Source organism: Mustelus asterias, chromosome 13, assembly GCF_964213995.1.
Source record: "Mustelus asterias chromosome 13, sMusAst1.hap1.1, whole genome shotgun sequence".
NCBI lineage: Eukaryota > Metazoa > Chordata > Chondrichthyes > Carcharhiniformes > Triakidae > Mustelus > Mustelus asterias.
Genome location: NC_135813.1, coordinates 70870436 through 70892848, shown reverse-complemented (window position 1 = coordinate 70892848; position 22413 = coordinate 70870436). Strand labels below are relative to the sequence as shown.

Sequence of the window (22413 nt, the reverse complement as noted above, 5' to 3'; positions counted from 1 at the left end):
AACATGCAAGACAGGATGGTGGAGGCGTGAGAAATAGATTCAAGGAAACATGTCAGCAGTTAACAGCCCAATTAAATTATATTTGGTTTCTTTGCTAAATTAAATTGGTTCAATTTTGTCTTCAAGGGTTCAATATAGTTTCAGTGCAAGTTACAGCATAATAGCAAAGCCTCATCATCAGTAGTGTGTTAATAAGCTTCATTAATTTAAGCAAGACTTAAGGATTTCTGTGGAAATTGTTGAAACAGCTGAGTAGGCAATGCAACAAGGTAGAAAGAGTGCTCACTTAAGCCCTGTGTCATGATCAGTAAAAGAAAACAATGCATGCACTTTCATTGAGCTTCTTAGAACTCGTCTTCAGTTAACTTGAAAAAAGACCCAAATATGAGTGTATTAACATACATTCCCCTACAGACTCCAGAATAGGCGAAAGCTCAATGATAGATCTTAGAATGATTTCAGATGGCTAGGACATCGTCAAACAATGGAGCACAAGTTTCATCCATTCACATACTATTGTGATAGAATAGAGCTTTTGTCACACCCGTTCTCTGGATTTCAACTCTGTTTTCACAATACAGCTTGCAGACTTTTCAACTTCATCTTCTTTAATTGTTTGGAGAAGGGCAGCCATCAACGACAGGAAAGGTGCTTTGCATTTTGATGACTTCGCAGATGTGTCCCAAAAGGTCGTTTGCATTTTAATATCTTGTCCCGACATGAACATTATTAGTTCAGTGGTTTTGTAGTTGTGTGCGCATTGACAGAAAAGTAAAGGTCACCTGACCTCTCAACTCCATTTTGTCTTAAAGTGTCCATTTCAAAATTATACTCTAAGCTTGCATTGCGTGAGCACAAAGCCTGTTAATTTTGTCCCAGAATATCAATCTTAAAAGCACTGAGGTTAAACTGACTGGCCCAAAGTTGCTGGATCTTTCTTGCATCTTTTTTTCTAAAGCAAGGTTGTAACTTCTGCAATTCTCCAGTAGCCTTGTCCCACCTCTATATCTGGAGGAGGATTGGAAGATTTTGGCCAGTGATTATGAAATTCCCATCCTCCTTTCTCTTAGTATGCATCTGATCCGGTCTTAGTGAACCATTAACTTTAAGTACAGTGAGCTTTTCTAATGCCTCACCATCAATTTTTAGCCTATAGTGTCTCAACTGTCTCATCTTTCACTGCAACTTTGGCAGCATCTACCCCCTTGGCAAAGACAGATGTGAAGTGCTCATTTATTACTTCAACCATATACTCTACCTCCAGGCAGAAATCCTCTTTCTGGTCTTGAATCAGCCCTGCTCTTTTTATTACTCTTTCACTGTTTGGATTCCCCTTTTATGTTGACTGTCAGTCACTTTTCACACACTCTCTCCTGCTTTCATTCCTCGTTTCACTTTCCCTGAACTTACGTATACAACCAGATTCTCAATTGTATTATTCACCTGACATCAGTTATCAGCACGTTTCTGCTTCATCTTATTTTCTATCTCTTGATCATCCAGCAAGTTCTGACTTTGCTTACCTTTTCGCCCTCATGGGAGAATACCTCAACTGTACCCAAACTGTCTCTTCTTTAAAGGCACCATTGTTCAAAGACAGTTTTCCCTCCCAATCTTTAATTCCATTTACCTGAACCTGATCAGTTCTCACCCCACTGAAGTTGGCCCACATCCAATTAATTATCTTTTTTCTGGATTGCTTGCTCGCTTTTTCCATACCTGACCTAAACCTCATTCTATGAACACTATCCACTTAATATCCCATACTGACACTTAATCCACTTGTCCCACCTCACCCTCCAGAACCAGATCCAGCAATGCCTCCTTCTCCATTGGACTGGTAACATATTGCTGCAAGAAATCCTCAATACACTTCAGAAATTTTTTTCCCCTCTACTCTTTACACTGTTACTATTTCAAGTACAAGTTATAATTATGTCCTCCATTATAACTAATTCCTGCATCTCTAATTTGACTTGCAAATTTGCTTCTCGACCGAGTTCCCGCTAGTTGGAAGTCTATTAAATACATCCAGGAATGGAATATTATGTTTGTTTATTAACTCTCTGGACCCCTCTAGCACAACCTCTCCTACTAGCACGAATAATTTCTTTAATCAACACTGACACCCCTCTTCTTTCTTTCTTTCCTGAACTCCTTGTAGCCAGAAATATTTAATATCCAGTCCTGCCATTTCTTTGAATCTTGACTCCATAATCATCGCATGATACACCCACATGCCTCCTTGCACCTGCAGCACATTAACCTTATTTATCACCTCTGCATTCACATACATGTACAATTTAGATCTCTTGTATTCCCTCTTGTTCTGATCCCATCTAATACCTTACCAGTTCTTACTCCAGTGCTACTTTTCTCTACCAATTCTTTGTACGTCTTGTTTTTTCTCTCTCATATCACCTCCCGGTTTACACCCCCTGCCAGCAATACCAGTAAGCCTCCACACAAGAAATATTGGACCTGCCTCTATTCAGGTGCAAACCAGCCAACTTGTCAAGATCCTATATCCCCTCGAAGAAATCCCAATGCTGCAGGAATCTAAAGCCTCTCCCTGCCCCAACTCTGTGGTCACATTTATTTGCTCTGTCCTCCTATTTCTATATTCATTAGGGCATGGCATCCACCAGGAGATTACTACCTAGAAAGGTCACCTATAAACTATTTGCAGAAAATCTGTGCTATAGAGGATCTGAAGCTCATTACTAACAATTCGGCACAACAGCAAATTATGGCAACTCTGATGAGCCATCCCCTGAATGATTTCCTGATCTAATGACCCAAAATGACACCACGCCATAGAAGTGCCAGGCAATGCCCATCTCCAACAAGAGTGAGTCTAACCACTTTTTCTTGACATTCAATGCCGTCCCCATCACTGAATTCCCCATTATCAACATCCTGGAGGTTCCACTGAGCAGAAACCGAATTGGGCCAGCCATCTACTGTGGCTATAACAGCAGGTCAAAGACTGAGAATTCTGCAGAGAGCAACTCACCACCTAACTCCTAAAAGCCTGTTCACCATCTACAAAACAAAGTCAGCAGTGTGATGGAATACTTTCCACTTGCTTGGGTGAGTGCAGCTCCAATAACACTCAAGAAGCTCAACATCATCCAGTACAAAAAAGCCCAATTGATTGGCACCCCATTCACAACTTTAATTAATTCCCTCCACCAAGTAGTAGCAACACCATTTACAAAATGCATTGCAGTGACTCACCAAGGCACCTTTTCCAAGAGCACCTTCCAAGCCAACAGCCTTTACAATTTAGTGGTCAAGGATGCAGATGCATGAGAACACCACCACATGCAAGTTCCCCTCCAAACCACACACTATCCTGACTTGCACATTGCTGTTCCTTCAGTGTCACTGGGCATAAAATCCTGGAACTCCCTGCTGAACAGATTGCAAGTGTAATTCCCCCCATTGGTTTGCAACAGTTCAGGGAGGTGGCAGTTCACCACCTTCGAGGGCAATTAAGGATGGGCAACAAACGATGGCTTTGCCAGCAAAACCCAGATGCCATGAAATAATTTTTTTTAAATTACTTGCGTACTGTAGCCATTGATATTTCTACAAGCTATATACAATTTTTGACAAGGAAACAGGTGAAGTTACAGGCAACTGATTTTTTTCATGTTATTGGAGGGGGAAAGGGGATGGTGGCAATGAAGAGAATTGTTTAGCAACAACCTGGGAACTGATGTGAGGAAAAATATTGAAGATGTGTCTCATCTGTTTAATAAACTTTTGAACATCTGTGGTTAACTGAACAGATTTTGAATCTTTATGCATTTATAATGAACGCTACATACACATTGTGTGAATTCCTAGGTGGAACTTACATACTTACGATATTACGCGGTGTCATTTGTGTACCAAATTACATCAATTGCAACATCTTTTTCTCATTATAACCAATTAAAATGAAATTTCAAATGCAGAACATTACCTCATTTAAAATTTCAGATTCACTTTCCAAACCAGTGAAAATCCATTCTGGGTCTCTACTTTGCACTAGATTGCAGTAGAAGTCTGAAATTGGTTGTACAAGTAATCCTAGAAATTTGCATTCAAGATTAATCAGGATTCCCCTATAGAGACTATAGCTTGGTAGTAGTGTCATTAGACTAGCAATCCACAGGCCCAGGTCACCCTGGGGATGTGGTTTTGAATCTCTCCATGGCAGCTAGTAGAATTTGAATTAATTTTTAACTTAAAAAAATCTGGAAATGAAAACTAGTCTCAGTAATGGTGCCACGAACCAGTAACAGTATCGTAAAACTTATATCAATTGTCATAAAAACCCACCTGGTTCACCAATGTCCTTTAGGGAAAGAAACCTGCCGTCCTTATCTGGTCAGGCCTACATTAAACTCCAGATCTACAGCAATGTAGTTGACTCTCAACTGCCCTCTGAAATGGTCTGTGGCAAGTGACTCAGCTCAAGGGCAATTAGGGGTGGGCAACAAATATTGGCTTTGCCACATCTCAAGAAAGAAAAACAGAATATCTTTCCCAGCCAATAACGCCAGGAACTGCTAGTAGATATTGAAGACGAAAGCTCACAAAATTTTGATATAGAACATAGACAGGAGGAAATATTCACCAATAAACATCATCCTAACTCAGCTAACAGCAATCTTCCATCTGAATCAGGAGGTTCAGAATTGAGACCCCATTGTAAAGTGGAGCACAAAATCAATGTTGAAATCCAAGTGGAATACGGAGGTACACTACACTGCAATGTTAGAACTGGTACTGAATGAAACAATAACCAAAGCCCCTACTTGATCAGGTGGAGGAAAAAGATACATACACAATTGGAAAAGCAGCATGGTGGGTCTTGGGGTCTTCAGCAATATTTTATCCTCAACCAAAGATAACTCACAAACAAAGCTTAGCCGTTCATTTTGTGTTTGGAACCATGCTAGACTTGAGCTAAATTTCCAGGTTAGTCTACATAACAGTTCTTACACATCAAATGTCATTGTTTCAAATAAGTTTTGAGACACCACAATCATGAAAAGCAATAAACAAGTGAGAGTCCATTTCAAAAGAAAAATCTCTGTGCAATCTTCAGAAAGCATTTTTCATAAAAATTGGAGATTAAAAACCATTTGAAAATGCAAATATGCTTTACATGCCATTCTGTTACAAAAATTCCATCTGTATTGAATTCTTTCACAGTTGTTTACAGTCAGCTTGTAAACCAAAACAGATAACAGAGCAACATTACCACACATGGATGAACAAGTGATTCTCATTTCTTTATTGATCTAAAAACAAAACAAAATCCAGGTAACCCTCAAGTTTGGTACCAAAACAAAATCGTGGCGTTTTTGTAAATACCCGAGGCACTCCACAGCAACAGTAATTTCAAATTGTCTTTAATAAAAGATCAACTGAAACATCACAGTAGATGTTGCGCATAACAATTAAGCGTCAAGAGCATAAACTCCATCTGCAATCTTAATATTCCAAAGGGAATTGTGGTTCGAAATACCCAGTGCTGGCAATGAGCATGAAACAGTAGTCCTTACCACTTGCTACCGTGCAATCCCAAGAACTACTAAGTACGGATGGAGTTGACTCTCTCTCTTCTATATTTTTCTTTGTGCTGTGCGGGCTACAAATACCTCAGCACTACTTTGATGTCCATGGTCAGATTAAATTTTAAAAGTTAGAGGTTTCATAAAGTTATGAGCTGCCTGTTTATGTCAATGTGCTACAAATTCTAGATTGCTGAATGTATGTGCAATTTAGAGGAAACATCAGTCCCATTCTCCACTCATATGTGCCCCATTTTAGCTCTCTACCCACTGGTTGCGTTCTCCCTCTCCTCACACATGAACTCTTCGCTGCTCTTTCCATCCAAGCTTTCAGAAGAATAGATGGAAGTAATAAGTGTGGGGAAGATGCACACAGTTTGAAAGTCTGGGCTTAGACCATAATCTGCCTTAAAAACCTGTTTCTCTCAGCAAACAGTGCCTGTGTTTCATTTCAGCCTGATCTGATCCATTAGCCTAAACAACTTCAATTAACCTGTTGTTTCTAGCTCATATTATGTGGTTGAAGCAATGCTAAAGGTGGATGCTCAGTATCCATGCTACAGATATACGATCAGTAACCCAAACCGCCTATCATAAAGCATTAGGTGTTTATGAAAGAAATTCATTTATCTGGTCATGGCGGGCCATGTCCACTGAGTTTGTGAACTTGAATTAACGTGGGCCTTTCAAAGCCGTTTGACTTCAAGTTCAGTCCTAGGCTGCAAGAGCTGTTGAATGGGAAGTACACTGGATCTCGGTCTAATCCAGGCCTGGTAACTTGATGCTGCACAGATCCCATTAGTTCATCGAACTCAAACACACCCCTCTTCTCACAGTATGCCCTAATCTTTTCCCTATATCTCAGAATCCTTAGCAGATGAATCTGGAGCGCACACAGTTTGAGATGACAAGTTTCTCCGGCATTCCTCACCTCCTATCTCACTGTTCACCTTCAGATACACCTCCCCTTTCTCAACTTGAGCTCACTGCTTAAATCGCAGATTCTCTCTCTCCCCTCATTAGTTTTCCCAATCACAGCTGCACATGTCCTGCTCTCTTCAGCCACTCGCAGTTGGTCTTTGATGAACAGTCCTGCCCACGCTTAATGTTGCAAGCAGCCTTTTTATTTCAATTCAATTCCAGATTGACACACTGCCATGCACGTGTGCATCTTAAGAGGAATGTTACCACTATGGTGGTTCCTTACAAAAAAGGGCGATCAACAAGGAATGCCAAATCAGAGATATGAACTTTAAAACTCAACTGGTTTATTCACACAACTAAGGAAGCACATGCATCAGGAGACTGTTGCCTGCTTCAACAACCAAGACTTCCTCATGCAGATAATGAGGCTCAAAGTTTGCACTGGACCCACACTATTCAGTCATAACTCAGTACAGTGGAACTTTGCTAGCAAGCTAAATAAAAATGGATAACGTCAATGAATTCTTGTTACATATTTTTTCACTTTTCCCTGCAGAAAGATTAAATTGGATGTCCTCAAATAAACAATAAAATTGCCTTTATACTGTAGTTATGGATCTCAGAGCATTAGCTACTGTTTCCACATGCAGCAACTTGTTTATATTGGCTGGCTGCAAGTCAGGTCAGAATCAAAAGATGCAACTTGGAATTCTCTTTCTCTCCCCATTTTTCATAACTTAAGTATAAAGAGTAATCATTTCATTTTTTTAATAAAGTGGGCAGCTTTAATTCAAATTTACTGTGGCATACCACAAAAGCATTTATTTTTAAAAATGCTACTGGTTTCCTCTTGCCGATCATTGCTCCCAGTTGGCAACTGATTGAGAGCACAGGTGGGAGTGTCCAAACATTTATCAACATATAATCAGGCTCTACTTCAGTTTATAAAGTGCCCAAGAGGTCCATTTTTACCCAATGTTAACAACAGGTGTTTCTGGATGCTGGTTCCAACAAATTTGGCAGGTTTATACTTGGGGTTGCCACCAGCTGCACACGGACAGCACAAACATCCCATCGAGACTGATAAAGCAGCTTTAAACTAGACTTGGCAATGCATTGGAATTCCCAACAAAAGCAGCCTCGTTATTCACAATTCTCCAAATTCTAGTCATGTCACATCAGAAGCACAAAAGTGGCCTCAGAACCTGTATTTCTAGTCTATTCATCCTGCAGACAGCTCGCTGAGACAATCAGGTAAGCATATGGGTCTGTTCACAGGTCTGAAAATTGAGGCAGGAAGGCAGAAGAAAAAATGACCAAACCAGAAATGAAATATTATTTCAACATCTTAAAAGTTGCACCATATTTGTTTTAATAAATTTTGAAAAATGTTTTCCATAAGCTGTACTTAATGTAAGGCCTGCTAGATTTACCTTGGATAGTTATGCCAGTATTTATTTACATTGGAGGGCATAACTGAAGTGTTTACGTAAGGAAGTAAATCCTTAAATACATATCCCTAAACTTGTGTTAGCTTATATTTGACCAAGATAGAATATATCAATTTAGCACAATTTCAGTTTTTCTTTTAAATACAATCTCATGTGTATATTGCACAATACAGATTACACTCTACAATATAGTCCTGCTTAATTTTACTGAAATGTACTTGCGATTAATGCATCCATTGCACAATCTACTCTTGAATTCAGGCCAGAATCCAGGATGCAGCCTTCCTCACCCCAAACCCAGCAAGAAAGTCTCAGCTCAAACCCCAGTCAAAACAGAAACACAAGCTATTACAAATTATTACATATTTGGAAATGCAGAACATGGAAAATGATTGATATAGGAAATAGAAATATTAAACCAGTGCAATGGAAAAATGCTCTTCCAAGGTTAAGATTTAATCACATCACTACAGTATAACAATGGGAGATTTTGACACAAAGGCGCTCAGCACATGAAAGACTGGGGATAGTTTCATTTCTCCACTTCAACACATCTTTCAATTTACAATGGAAACAAATAGTTAAAAAGGGGCGTAAATTAATTTCCACCTGATTTTGCATTGATTGAGCTCAGTGGGTGCCTGTGCCCGAAGGTACCAGAAAGTCCCAGGTTCAAACCCTGACCATACCTCAGTGCAGTGGAAATACCATATTTTACCTGTGTGTTGACGGTGGGGGCACATGTGCGGGCAGGGATAAATGCAAAAATAGATTGAATTGTCACTCCTGATAGAAATGTATCGATTTCCAGGTCATCATCATGAAACATTGCAACTGTTTCAATTTCCAAAAATGCTACCAGACTCGAGTATTTCCAACATTTGCTGTTTTAGTTTACGATTTCCATCATCAACCATATTTTACTTTTGATATCCACTCGCCCTGAGAAAGAGAGACTTTTATACAACCTGGCTTATTTTACCAACTGCCAAAATAATTATTTTAATAAGCATTGTGTAAAAAATATGTAGTAAATGATTAATTGGATTTGAAACTTAAAAATGCAACTTATTTTACTGTGACAAACCTAAATAAGACTAAGAAAAGCAGTAATGTATCTATCAAAGGCCATTTAAGACAAGCTGCTAATTTAAGTTCAAAAGACAATGCAAGCTTAAGATTCATGGGCCACAACCTTTCAATCTGAACAAACAAGCAATTGATGGGCCATGTTCCACTCAAAGTAAAACTAGCAATATGACAAATTCAAAACTGTAAATCCTATTTCTTAGTTGTTCAAAAGTTCAGTTAATTTCAAATGACACGACAAGATTACTACATCTGAGACACTTGAAATCTCCAACCTTAGACAGGTCATCCAACAAAAAGCACTGATATGACAGAAGAAAATTCAACGCAATATTCTTCATCAAGCTGTTAACTACATGCCTTAAAGACAACCAAATAGTTAAAGACAAAGAGGTGTTTTGAAAACCAGAATCTAATATCTGTGAATAGTTCACAGTAAATTTAACTTCAACCAAAGCGAAAGAATACTTCAATTTCCTCAACCTGAAGATATCAGCTAATGAAAATGATTCCATGGTTAGATGCGCTCCAGTTTCACTTCCATGAGGGACTCAAATTCTACATAAATACACAGATCAAGCCTTCTCAAAATTGATTACAATAAGTTACAATGATCAAAAACTCAAATTTGCTCAACAAGTTACAATACCTTATGTGGAGGGGGAAAGAGTACCTTATAAAATTTACCCATATTCCTTTACATTAATATGCTAGATGACTGCAAAAAGGTGATGTAAATCAGCTTTCCAGTCTCTGAAATGGCACCTACAGCTGTGAACGTCATGTCATTTTCATTGCAAAGCGTTACCAGATACACTTTCTACAGATGTAAATGCAAAGCTACCACTCACAATGAAATAGATAAGCAATGGCATAAATTCAAACAAACCAATTTTTCAAAAATTTAAATTTTTTTAAAAATTGACTTTTATAGTAGGCATTAATTACATCCTCATAAACTGAAATATCCGTTAATCTACGATTGCAAGATTTATGTTCCATTACAAGTCAGAATTTCCACAACACATTTTACAGATCCAATCAGGTTATGCTGACTACTTTCAGCAGCTCACATTCTTTTCTCATCTTACCAATGTGGAACACACAAATGACAAAGCAGTACAGATCCTATGTTACTCGACATATAAGTGCACTTACACATCATTTAAGAAACACTTACATAACTCTTGGAACACTGGTTCATTAAATTGACTATTAAAAGTGACTACAGCACATTGTATGTTAGCTAGCTCTGTTAACAATCTACGGCCAAAGCTCAGCAAATACAGTGCATGCCAAGCTGCACAATATGCCATTAGAAATATGTTTACCAAGAATGGCTTTTCATAGACAAGAAAGTATCCTGTAAAAGTATTTTTTGCTACCACATTACAAATTCCCCTTTAATTTCATTTAGGCAAGGTTCCATAAAAAGTTCACATTCAACCATAACATTTCTAACCAGGCTAACATTTTTCATTCAATCAGTAATTACCACTATAATTAGACTATAAAAGTTTCCATATTGTAATCGCACATCAAAAATACTACCCATAATTGGAAGGCACACTGAGCTATTAAATGGCATCTTGATGCACTTATGTAAGAAACATATTCCCAAAAGATTTTTTCCAACAATCACAGTGCTCCAAAAAGATGTTGCGTACTTCATCTGTTCCATCAGTTTTGAAGAAGCTCTCAAGTCCTCACACTTACTCCAATTTTGCCTGTTGTTGGAGGTTTTTTAACCCTTTACCATACATCAAGAATTTGAATTTTTACTTGGAATATATATGCAAACTTGAACAGGCTATTCAACCATGGGCAGCTTCAGAACAAAGTACAATTTTATCTTCATGTGCAATCCACAAATAAACTTCCAGAAAAGGTTACTTGATAAGGATCAGAAACACTCCTAATTTTTTTCACTCCGTAACATAGGTAATATAAAGCCAACTGCACTGCATTTGTAACATTCCCAACTGAGTCCAACTAAAACCAGATTAAGCATCAAATTGCACACTATCCTTTACTCCACTTTCCTATACCATACAACAAGATGCTTTTAACCAAACCAATTTTACTAAAATGAAGTTTTCCACACATGCATTGATACAACATTCAGAACCGGGTATACTGCAGATTGCCAGCACACATAGGAAACTGATGCCATCGTGAATGCCATCCAACCATCTCACCTTTCAAGGGATATGCTCTCCCCTAGTTGGTTAGGCAACCTATTCAATCAAATCTGGAAAGGAAAGAGAGGGGAGGGTGAAGAGGAGAGAAATTGCAAAGTCCATACAATACACTAAATCATGCTGCAACAAGCTGTAATACAAATCAGCTAATTTAATTATGTATAACCCCCTAAATTGCAGTACTGTTAAGGTTACAGAAGATAAATTGGAATGCAATGGATACAAGTACTTGTTGGAGCCTCTCGGTTGCTGTAGAGTAAAAGAGACACGAGTTCTGCTTGTTCATAAAATACCTTTATTTTTTTAATCCAAGTCCATATGCAATTCTCCAACAAATAGTGCCACTTGTGGCCCCTTTATATATCAGTGACTTCTACGAAATAATTGACATCAAATTAGGACTTAATTGGAAGGTCTGTTAACCCATTCCCAACAGTCTTCCCTTCTTTGGAGAAAAAATATTTTGATGAACATTGTTTTCCACAGAAAAACAGAAAACACAAAACACTATTTCCCCTTCCTTTTATAAAAAAAATACATTTCTTGAAAAAAAACCATACATTCACAGAAAGATACGGCCTTCCTTAATAATGTCCAAAAGTTTCTTCGAACTAGCCCCTTTTAGTAAAACAATCAGATAACTGATAGCTACTATTGAATCATTTAATTTTTGACATTTCCTGTTTGTCTAGCATTTGCTTTAAACTGGCTATGTTGATCCTCAACTTTTTCTCATTTACACTTTTTGTGGAGTGCACATTTTCCCACAAGGATTTATTGTCAATGTGACACTCAATGGGTATTTTACCCAAATCCCCCATCCCCAAAATTTTTGTTAATATCTGGGATATGTAAAAGGCCATATCCACTGCCTCTACAAGACTTAGTTTAGTGTCTTGGCAGCCAATGTGCTTTTTACCACTCTCCTTATTTTCCACATAAGGGGGCAACATTTTCCCCCAAAATAAATATTATAAAACCTCCTGCGCTTCAGAACCCATCACATAAGTTGGCATAGGATGCATCACTATAAACTATGAGTTTCAGGTGCCTAAGATCACCCAAAAATAGGAACCTCAAAACACATTCCTGCATTTTTAGTTTGGCCAATGTTTTGTTTGCTCTCATTATGTCTTCCACCATAGAATCATTCATTTTTATACTCTACTCTAGGACCTCAAAACTAACATCCGGTCTGGTCTGTCTACCTAGCCAATTCAGTTGCCCAAACTTCAGGTGTCCCTCTTTTTCCGTCTTAGAAACCACTGCGTCCTTTTATGAAGCCCTACCACTAATTGCTATTGGGAAGATACTCTCCAAATAAGTTTGCTGACGTAAACTGACACCTGACAATCTGTCCAATTTCCAGCCCAATATATTTGAAAGCGCCTGAAGTCTGACTTCCAACCCCGGATTCCTTCCTCAGCCCATAGATTACGATAGCTTCAAACTACTACCACCCTATAAAAAAAAATCAACATGCATCATAAAGATACCAGAAAGATTTCCTTCATAGTGAGTGTAAAACATCGCAGGATCTGCTTTCAACTGGCAACAGCCTAACTTTAACAAAACCGACCCTACTGAAAATACCAAATCTCTAGATGCATCATATACACATTTATTTAACTTCCAGAGTACCCCCTTCTGTGTTAGCTGCCTCTTTAGGAGGATGGAGAAAAATGTCTCTCAAGCTGATGCCCTGCAAAAAGGCAGCTTATATATCTATAGATTTGCATTTCCATGTCTTTGTAGCTAACAGAGTCAAGATGATCTTTAAAATAACCTTTCCTGCCATAGGTGAATCTACCCTTAAATCCTGGTCTTCTAAATTTTCTTCAATCCTCTTGTCTTTGCCTTCCAAGTTCCATCAGGAAGCACCTTTTCCATGCAAATCTGAGATAGAGCTCTTTGTCCCCTATCTGGTTCCTCCGTGTATACCCGAAATTCACTCCAACTATGCAGTTCTAGTTGTTTGGCATCTTTTATAACTTTTTCATCTGATTTATTGGAAGCCACCAAAATCTACTCCTAGCAGCATTCATTGTCTTACCCATATTCCAATACCTTGTCATGCTACGCCCCTCCTATCCTGCCTAGTATCTCATTCTGTACTACCACTCCTTGATCTTTCCCTCCTGCTGTGGAATGTTCTTTTCATAATTCCCGTGTGATCACGTTCACTATCAGACTTATCATCTGAACTGGCGCTACGTTTCTGTGCCCTCCATTGTTGAACTTGGTGTTCCCAATCCATGGTCTTGACGGTCTTCCCTATATTCTGTACATTCAACCAGTGTTTATACTTTCCAGTGGTCTTCTCTGCTCTAATAACAGTTTGCATCATTCCACTGACTGGACCCTTCAGGCAAGTATGTCACTTTTGCACCAACTTTTGGCAGTTGTCCTTTCAGAAAAATGGCCTATTCTAGTTCATCGGAGGTATTGTGTTCCTCTACAGGTACCCTGTCTATTTCAGTTAACTAGTCCTCATAGTTCTGTAACACGCGAGTATCAGATGACCCTGGTTCCTCATCACATCTGTCTACTCTTTCTAAATTCGCAAGTTTGTAAACTGTACCCATTATCCTTGATTAATGTACCCTAACAGTCTGATTACCATGTTGCAAAACAATTAAATTGTTTTGCTATCAATGCCTATAACCTTCCCTGGGCTTTTCCATTCATTAAAATTGTCTCTCTCATAGTAAACTATGTCTCCTTGCTGAAAAATTATGTTTGATGGCCATACATTGTGCCTTAAAGCTCTGCAAATTCTTTCAGAGACTTCTGCTTCCAAAATGTTCTTTTATTTATATGCAATGCATTTAAATGCTCAGCAAAGACAGAGCTAATTGTAGTGTCTTCCGAAGCTGAAGGCTGGTCATTCAAAATGGATGGAAGTTTAGGATTCTTACCAAATACTAATTGATAGGGACTATAGCCCCCAACCATCTGCAATGAATTATTTGCATGCACCACCATTGCTAAGGCTGAATTTAACTTGCAATTTGGTCTATCTGCCAAAATTTTCCAGAGGATGTCATCTATTACCACGTGGTTTCTCTCTCACACCCCATTACTAAATGGGCTTTCCACAGCCGTATTCATGACTATGATATTCATGTTTTTCACATGTATCCCTAAATTCATCATTAGCAAATTCCACCCCCCCCCCCGCCCCCCACATTGTCTATAAAATGAACGTTGCTGGTGGCCCCATTCCTGTCCCCATTCTTTTTTCCATGATCTAATCCAGAATTGCCCTCTTTTCTTTATTACGTACAATGGTTGATTGACTAAATCTGGTCGCTAAATCTACAAAGTGCAAAATAAATATATTGTTTGCTTCATCCCAGATCTGAAGGTACATGGCCACAATGTTGTTAAAATCTCTATCGGTCGTGATGGTGTCCTTCTGTACTTCCTACAAACTTCACATGATCACTGACCTGTTCTATCAATATAGTCTTCATCTCTTACCCCTGCATCCTTCAATAAATTTTTCAGCCTCCGAGATGGATGCGCAAATTGCCGATGAGCTTTTGATCAGCTAAAGTCCGATTTCCACATGCTAACACTTCCTTAACATCTTTACCCAAAAGATTATTTGTCATTAACAGAATACAATTTACATAGTCGGGACACTATTGTAAATCCACCGTTTTTCCAATAACTGTTGTCTTATCATTTTCCATATTGAGTTTCATGTGTGCTTTCTTCACCAACGGTCTACTCAGAAACAAAGGTATTTAATTGACACAACATCCGTGCTAATGAAATGATTCACTCCGGCAATACTGCAAGGGATCACCACTCTTTTCAGTGACTTCAGGGTGTTATCATCCCCAAACTGGAAACTTGTGGAACTTTCAAATTCTCTAACCTTGTTCCAATTTTCAGCATGGAGAGTCCAGGTAACGGTTTAACCAGTCATAGTAGACGTGCAGTCACTGTCTAATACAGCACAATTAAAGAACTCTGCAACCAAAACTCGCATTACAGGAGTAAAACTTTGTGAATAGGATAATGCCTTCTTTCTGGTCACTATCTCATCTTCCAATTCTTCCATGTCATGTGTAGCTTCAAACATTATCAAACCGTTTCGGACAGTTGAAAGCGTAATGAAATTTAGAGTCACACCGATTTATCATAGCCTGGGCATTTCTAGGGTTCATTTTCCTGTTACCATTCTCTCTATCCTGCCTCCTGCTATAGGTGTTAAAGAAGTTTCTGTCCTCATAATTTCTGGGTCCCAATCTTCTGTCATATTCTTGTAGCCTGTACGATCTCACCATCCTGTTAACAGTGTACCTTCCACATTCTGTTTCATCACTGACTGACCCATTTGTGTCATAAAAGCCGTAGGAAATGTTTCCCTAAAAAAAATTTTTTTTTTTTAGGCCTCTGACAGTTGATCGAATAAGGTATTATCTGCAAACTTAACTCCTGTCAAAGCCAGGAGCCTATCCCTATTGGTAACTTTAGCACAGTCCAGTAATTTAAATGCTAACACGGACTGTAGAGATTCCAGGTGTTGTTTTTGCAGCCTTTTATATAGTCTACTGAATTCCATCACATACTCTTCAATAGGAATATCCTCCGATTTCCAAAATCTATCAAATTATGACCAGGCTTCATACGCACTTAATAAGTCATCCTGTGATTAATCTTATCCATGATGTTTAATAAATTATCCAGACCTTCTTCCGAGTTCAAATGTTCCAACTCCAATTTGGAAAACACTTTACGTCTGATTCTGCTTCTACATGGTAAAGAGAGCCAATACCATACCTTGTTTCCTTTTTCCCAAAGCAGTTACCATAGTCTACATGATGCACTTCTCCATTGGTCATACGGTTCAGTTTCTGAAAATAACAGTGGATAGTCATATCGTGACATTTTTATCCTGGGTTCAGCCATTTTGTTGTCTCCTACTCACTCCTTTGTTGATTTAGAATTTGAGTGAAGTCTTCCTTCTTTTTCCCCCCCACCCCGCAAAAGCTGTAACTTATAACCAACAACCATTCTCTGCTACCACTGTTTGAGCCTCTCAGTTGCTGTAAAGGAGACACAAATTCTGCTTCTTCATAAAATACCTTTATTTCTTTGATCCAACTCCACAAACAATTCTCCACCAACAAATAGTGCTACCTGCGGCCGTTTTATATATCAGCAACCTCTATTGAATAATTGATATCAAATTAGGACTTAATTGGAAAGTCTGTTAACCCATTCCTAACAGTACTGACAGATAAGTGTGTACATCTATGGAAAAAAGTGATGGGCAAACTTATTGCATTCATTTTACATCTCGTTTTAAATTGCTTCAAAATCATTAAAAAAAGCAGTCAACACTGATCAGAAAGATTTTGGAAACCACACAGACAGCAGAATATGTATTCTTATTTCACAAGAAATCCAGGAAGCACAATGCATTTCATTTGCTTTAGGAGTTTTTTCTTGGATGGCATAAGAATTTTACAAGACTGGGGAGATTACAAAGTTGCCCTAACCAACTAGTTCAACATACACAGACTGCATATATAGGTATAATTCAGGCTAGTTACTCTGCATCACTGCAGGTTACTTTCAAGACAGCTCAATTTTAGTTTGGAATACTTTGAAGTTTCACTAATCATTATGTCAGCAAATTTCTTGGACTAACAAACAGCAACAATAGAAATGTAGCCACGATCATAGGCTCATAAATCAAGGTACAGCACACCATAGACGCATTAATCAATTAAGGTACAGCACAAAATTTGATGTATAAAAATAATTGGAGCGAACATCAGCCTTGGCTCAGCAGCAGTACTCTTTGGAGTCAAGAGTTTATGGCTTCAAGTTTCACCTCAGGGCTTCAAAACAAATCTCAGCCAACATTCTATGGCAGCACCGAGGAATGCTGTTTTAGATACGGTGTTAAAACTGAAGATCAACTAAATAGATCCCTGGAGACTATTCTAAGACGAGTAGTGAATTCTCCTAATGCCTTGAACATAAGAACATAAGAAATAGGAGCAGGAGTAGGCCATCTAGCCCCTCGAGCCTGCCCCGCCATTCAATAAGATCATGGCTGATCTGACGTGGATCAGTACCACTTACCCGCCTGATCCCCATAACCCTTAATTCCCTTACCGATCAGGAATCCATCCATCCGCGCTTTAAACATATTCAGCGAGGTAGCCTCCACCACCTCAGTGGGCAGAGAATTCCAGAGATTCACCACCCTCTGGGAGAAGAAGTTCCTCCTCAACTCTGTCTTAAACCGACCCCCATTTATTTTGAGGCTGTGTCCTCTAGTTTTAACTTCCTTACTAAGTGGAAAGAATCTCTCCGCCTCCACCCTATCCAGCCCCCGCATTATCTTATAAGTCTCCATAAGATCCCCCCTCATCCTTCTAAACTCCAACGAGTACAAACCCAATCTCCTCAGCCTCTCCTCATAATCCAAACCCCTCATCTCCGGTATCAACCTGGTGAACCTTCTCTGCACTCCCTCCAATGCCAATATATCCTTCCTCATATAAGGGGACCAATACTGCACACAGTATTCCAGCTGCGGCCTCACCAATGCCCTGTACAGGTGCATCAAGACATCCCTGCTTTTATATTCTATCCCCTTCGCAATATAGGCCAACATCCCATTTGCCTTCTTGATCACCTGTTGTACCTGCAGACTGGGCTTTTGCGTCTCATGCACAAGGACCCCCAGGTCCCTTTGCACGGTAGCATGTTTTAATTTGTTTCCATTGAGATAGTAATCCCATTTGTTATTATTTCCTCCAAAGTGTATAACCTCGCATTTCTCAACGTTATACTCCATTTGCCATATCCTCGCCCACTCACTCAGCCTGTCCAAATCTCTCTGCAGATCTTCTCCGTCCTCCACACGATTCACTTTTCCACTTATCTTTGTGTCGTCTGCAAACTTCGTTACCCTACACTCCGTCCCCTCCTCCAGATCATCTATATAAATGGTAAATAGTTGCGGCCCGAGTACCGATCCCTGCGGCACGCCACTAGTTACCTTCCTCCAACCGGAAAAACACCCATTTATTCCGACTCTTTGCTTCCTGTCGGATAGCCAGTCCCCAATCCACTTTAACACACTACCCCCAACTCCGTGTGCCCTAATCTTCTTCAGTAGCCTTTTATGGGGCACCTTATCAAACGCCTTTTGGAAATCCAAAAACACCGCATCCACCGGTTCTCCTCCATCAACCGCCCTAGTCACATCTTCATAAAAATCCAACATGTTCGTCAAGCACGACTTTCCCCTCATGAATCCATGCTGCGTCTGATTGATCGAACCATTTCTATCCAGATGCCCTGCTATCTCCTCTTTAATAATGGATTCCAGCATTTTCCCTACTACAGACGTTAAGCTGACCGGCCTATAGTTACCCGCCTTTTGTCTCCTTCCTTTTTTAAACAGCGGCGTAACATTAGCCGTTTTCCAATCAACCGGCACTACCCCAGAATTTGACCAACATTTATTTCTCAACCAACACCAAAAAGTAAATGATCCAGTCAATTGTTTCACTAATGTTTCTGGGACCTTGGTGTGTAAATTGGTTGCCATGTTACCTAAATTACAACAGAAATTAAGGGGGGGGGGGGCAGAATTTTGAAGGCAATAAACTCCAGATTATTACCCGAGTCACAAGCAGATGGGCATAGGGTAAATTAGATTAGGGAGTTGAATGCATGGTTCAAAGATTGGAGTGGAAGAAATGGGCTTCAATTCATGGTTCACTGACACCAGGACTGGGGAAAGTGGGAGCTATACCATTGGGATGGCCCTCGTTTGAATGGTGTTGGGCTCAGTGTTCTGGCAAGTTGAATAATTCAGGCAGTTGTGAGGGCTTTAAACTAAATAGTGGGGGCAAGGGACCATGTGCTAAATCAAATGGAGAGGATACAGCAAGACAGCAAGGTAGCTATAACGGAAATGTATTAGAGGAGGGAAGGAAGGGACAGAGTGTATAAACTTAAGAATGTGACAGCAGTTAGGGCCAGAGTTTGCAAAAATAGCAAAAAGACCGAACTGAAGGCTCTATCTGAAAGTCCATAGCATTCTTAACCAAATGGATGAATTGGCAACAATTCTGTGAAGATAGTGGTCAGTCAGAAGATCAGCCAGAATTTAAATACCAACAAATAATAATTAACAACATATTGGAGGAAGAAATTACAATACAAGAGAAAGCTAAGCAGAACTATAAAAGCAGAAAGTAAGTATTTAAAAAGGTAAAAGGAAAATGAGCATGGATGCGTGGAGTCTAGGGAATTAATAATAGGAAATAATGAAAGCATTGAACAAATATTTTGTGCATCTTCAGTGCAGAAGACATAAATAACATCCCAGGAATACTTGTAAATCAAGAGGTGGAAGGGAGGGAGAGCTTTAAATAATGACAAGAGAAATGGTACTGTTAAAACTTTTAGAACTGAGGCTGATAAGTCACCGGGGCTGGTGACCTGCTTCCTGAAAGAAGTGGCTGTGAAGATAGTAGATGCATTGGTTTTAATTTTCCAAAATTCCCTTTATTCTGGAATGGTCCCATCAGTACACTCCTCTGTTCAAGAAAGAAAACAGGCAGAAAGTAATCAACCACGGGTCAGTTAGCCTAACATCTGTCAGAGGGAAAATGCTTGAATCTATTAAAGTAGTTGGGAGTAAGTGGGCAAAGAATATTGGCAGAGGGAGTAACATGTGGTAAATGCAAACTTGTCCACTTGACAGGAAGAATAGAAAAGCAGTATAATAATTGGAAGACTGCAGAACTCTGCAGTATAGAAAGATCTGGGTACCCTGTTCCATGAATCACAAAAGGTTGGCCTGCAGGTACAAGGTATGTGGAATATTAAAGTAGGAAAGCTTTGCTGCCATTGGTGAGGCGGTGAAGCGGTGTGTACAATCTGAAAGTCCATAGCATTCTTAACCAAATGGATGAATTGGCAACAATTCTGTGAAGATAGTGGTCAGTCAGAAGATCAGCCAGAATTTTAAATACCAACAAATAATAATTAAAAACATATTGGAGGAAGAAATTACAATACAAGAGAAAGCTAAGCAGAACTATAAAAGCAGAAAGTAAGTATTTAAAAAGGAAAATGAGCATGGATGCGTGGAGTCTAGGGATGGTGTGTACACCTGAAGCGGTGTGTACAATTTGGTCTCCTTCTCTTTGGGAAAGAATCTAAAAGCATTAGAAGTAGTTCAAACAAGGTTCACTCAGATTCCTGCAATGAAGGGATTATCTTATGAGGAAAAGGGTGGATTTGTACCAACTGGAGTTTAGTACAATGAGGTGATCCTACTGATGTTGGGATGATGTTTCCCCTTGTGGGAGAAACTAAAACTTGGGGGCAATTTAAAATTAAGCGGTCTCCCATTTCAGACGGAGATTAGAAGAATTATTTGTCTCCAAGGGTTGTTGATCTGTGGAATTCTCTTCCACAGAGATCAGTGGAGGTAGGATCATTGGACATTTTTATGGCTGAGTTAGATAGATTTGACTCCTTCTATCAATCAAAAAGAGTATAGGCAATAGACAGGAAAGTAGAGTTGAGGCCACAATCAAATCAGCAGTGATCTTGTATAACGGCAGAACAGGCTCAAGGGGCCAAATGACTTACTCCTGCTCCTAATACATGTGTGTATACACACCTGTCTTTGCAAAAAACATGCAAATGTGCCTTCATGAATTTTGTGGGAATTTAATAAAGCTTTGAACAGAAAGGAAACAAGAACAGAGCAGTGGGGACATGCATTAGAGCCACAAGCACTGCGTGTATGTATACAAGTCTGCCTGGTAAATTTAAAGGGGTAACAAAAACTTGGAATAAGCTATAGTTATTTGATTTTGGACATGTGTACAGTTTATTTGGTGTGGTCACCACAGATTTTTCATAAGCATCTCCTAGTAGATGCTAAGATCAGCTCTAAGGATCATACATTTATTCAGCTATAATTTTTGCAAATGCTAGAAGACCATGTTAGAAAACACAGGGAAGAATATTAAAAGATTAACTAAAAATAAACTACCTACTCCAAGTCAGTTTTAGAAAATTGCCAATAGTCACGATCCTTTCTTCTTTAACTTAGTGTATTTGAGGATTAGTCATTATTAATTAGATCAAACTATTGGCCAGAATGGTTATGTCATGCTGCACAAAAATATCAAGGAAAACCATTGAAAGCAATTGTGATTCATGAGGGGGAAAAAATGGGTCGATTGTTCATGAATAGAACAAATAATTTAGCTCACAACTGTTTTACGCAGTGCATTGAAGTGTATTCATTCATTACATTCGTCTTGGACAAAGTAATTTCTGTGGAGAGAAACGCAGTTAGGATTTGCCTTTAGAACTTTATAACTTAATTCTCAGCTTACTTGCTTCAGAAAGATCAACAGAACAACATTGCTTATAGGGTTATCCAAACATTATAGTGATCAATGCCCACAGAAATTTATGTAAGCTTGTATAGAACATGGTACAACTGACTTCAGATACACACAGAATTTATCAAAAGAATATTGATGCTGATGTTCACAGTAACTTTCTTTAATGCCACTCTTTGGTACAGAAGTTAAAATATAGATTCTCAATTCAAACATTAGACGTTAACGCAACACGTTTGACTCTCATCTTAAAACAGCGATCTCAAATACCTTCATTCACCAATTGCCTATGGTGTCACTTCACATTATTTCTGCAACTAATGCCTCTCGCGCGAATCTGCTCATTCCCAGCCATCCCCACAAATGGTGACAAAGCCAGAAGCAGATGAAGTTCAGCATTTTCAGATTTTCTTCCTAAACCATCAATTTCAGTACATTTGCTTCTACCTTCAAAAGCCTCCTAAAAAATCTCAGGGGTGGGATACTCCCAAAAAAATTCTAAGTGTTGAATTTGAGTAAAAACTGGAATAAATCTCACTGGTTTTTCCAGCGGGAGTTCCAAAATGAATCTCCCACACACTGTGCACTGCAGAGTGCACCAGCGTGATGATTCACACAGAAAACCAGTGGGTGGGGCCTATTCCCGCTGGAGAGGCCGGCAAAATAGTGCTGAGCGGGCCACTCAGCGTCGAGATCGGCGTGTGCGCAGTGACCCGTCTGCTGGCCTCACCAATTGGTGGACAGCCCCATGACTCCTGCA

The 22413-nt window shown here is 39.2% G+C and overlaps 1 protein-coding gene across 2 annotated transcripts in view; it reads right to left on the bottom strand.

The window, feature by feature from the left end:
• LOC144502744 (mediator of RNA polymerase II transcription subunit 13-like) overlaps positions 1–22413 on the bottom strand; it is a 239691-nt gene that overhangs the window by 200878 nt on the left and 16400 nt on the right. Inside the window, exon 3 of one of the 2 annotated variants that reach the window (XM_078227004.1) lies at positions 11236–11288. The exons of the other annotated variant lie outside the window; for it this stretch is intronic. The gene's annotated coding sequence lies outside the window, so the exon portion shown is untranslated. The remainder of the gene's footprint in view (positions 1–11235; positions 11289–22413) is intronic. 2 annotated transcript variants of the gene reach the window in all.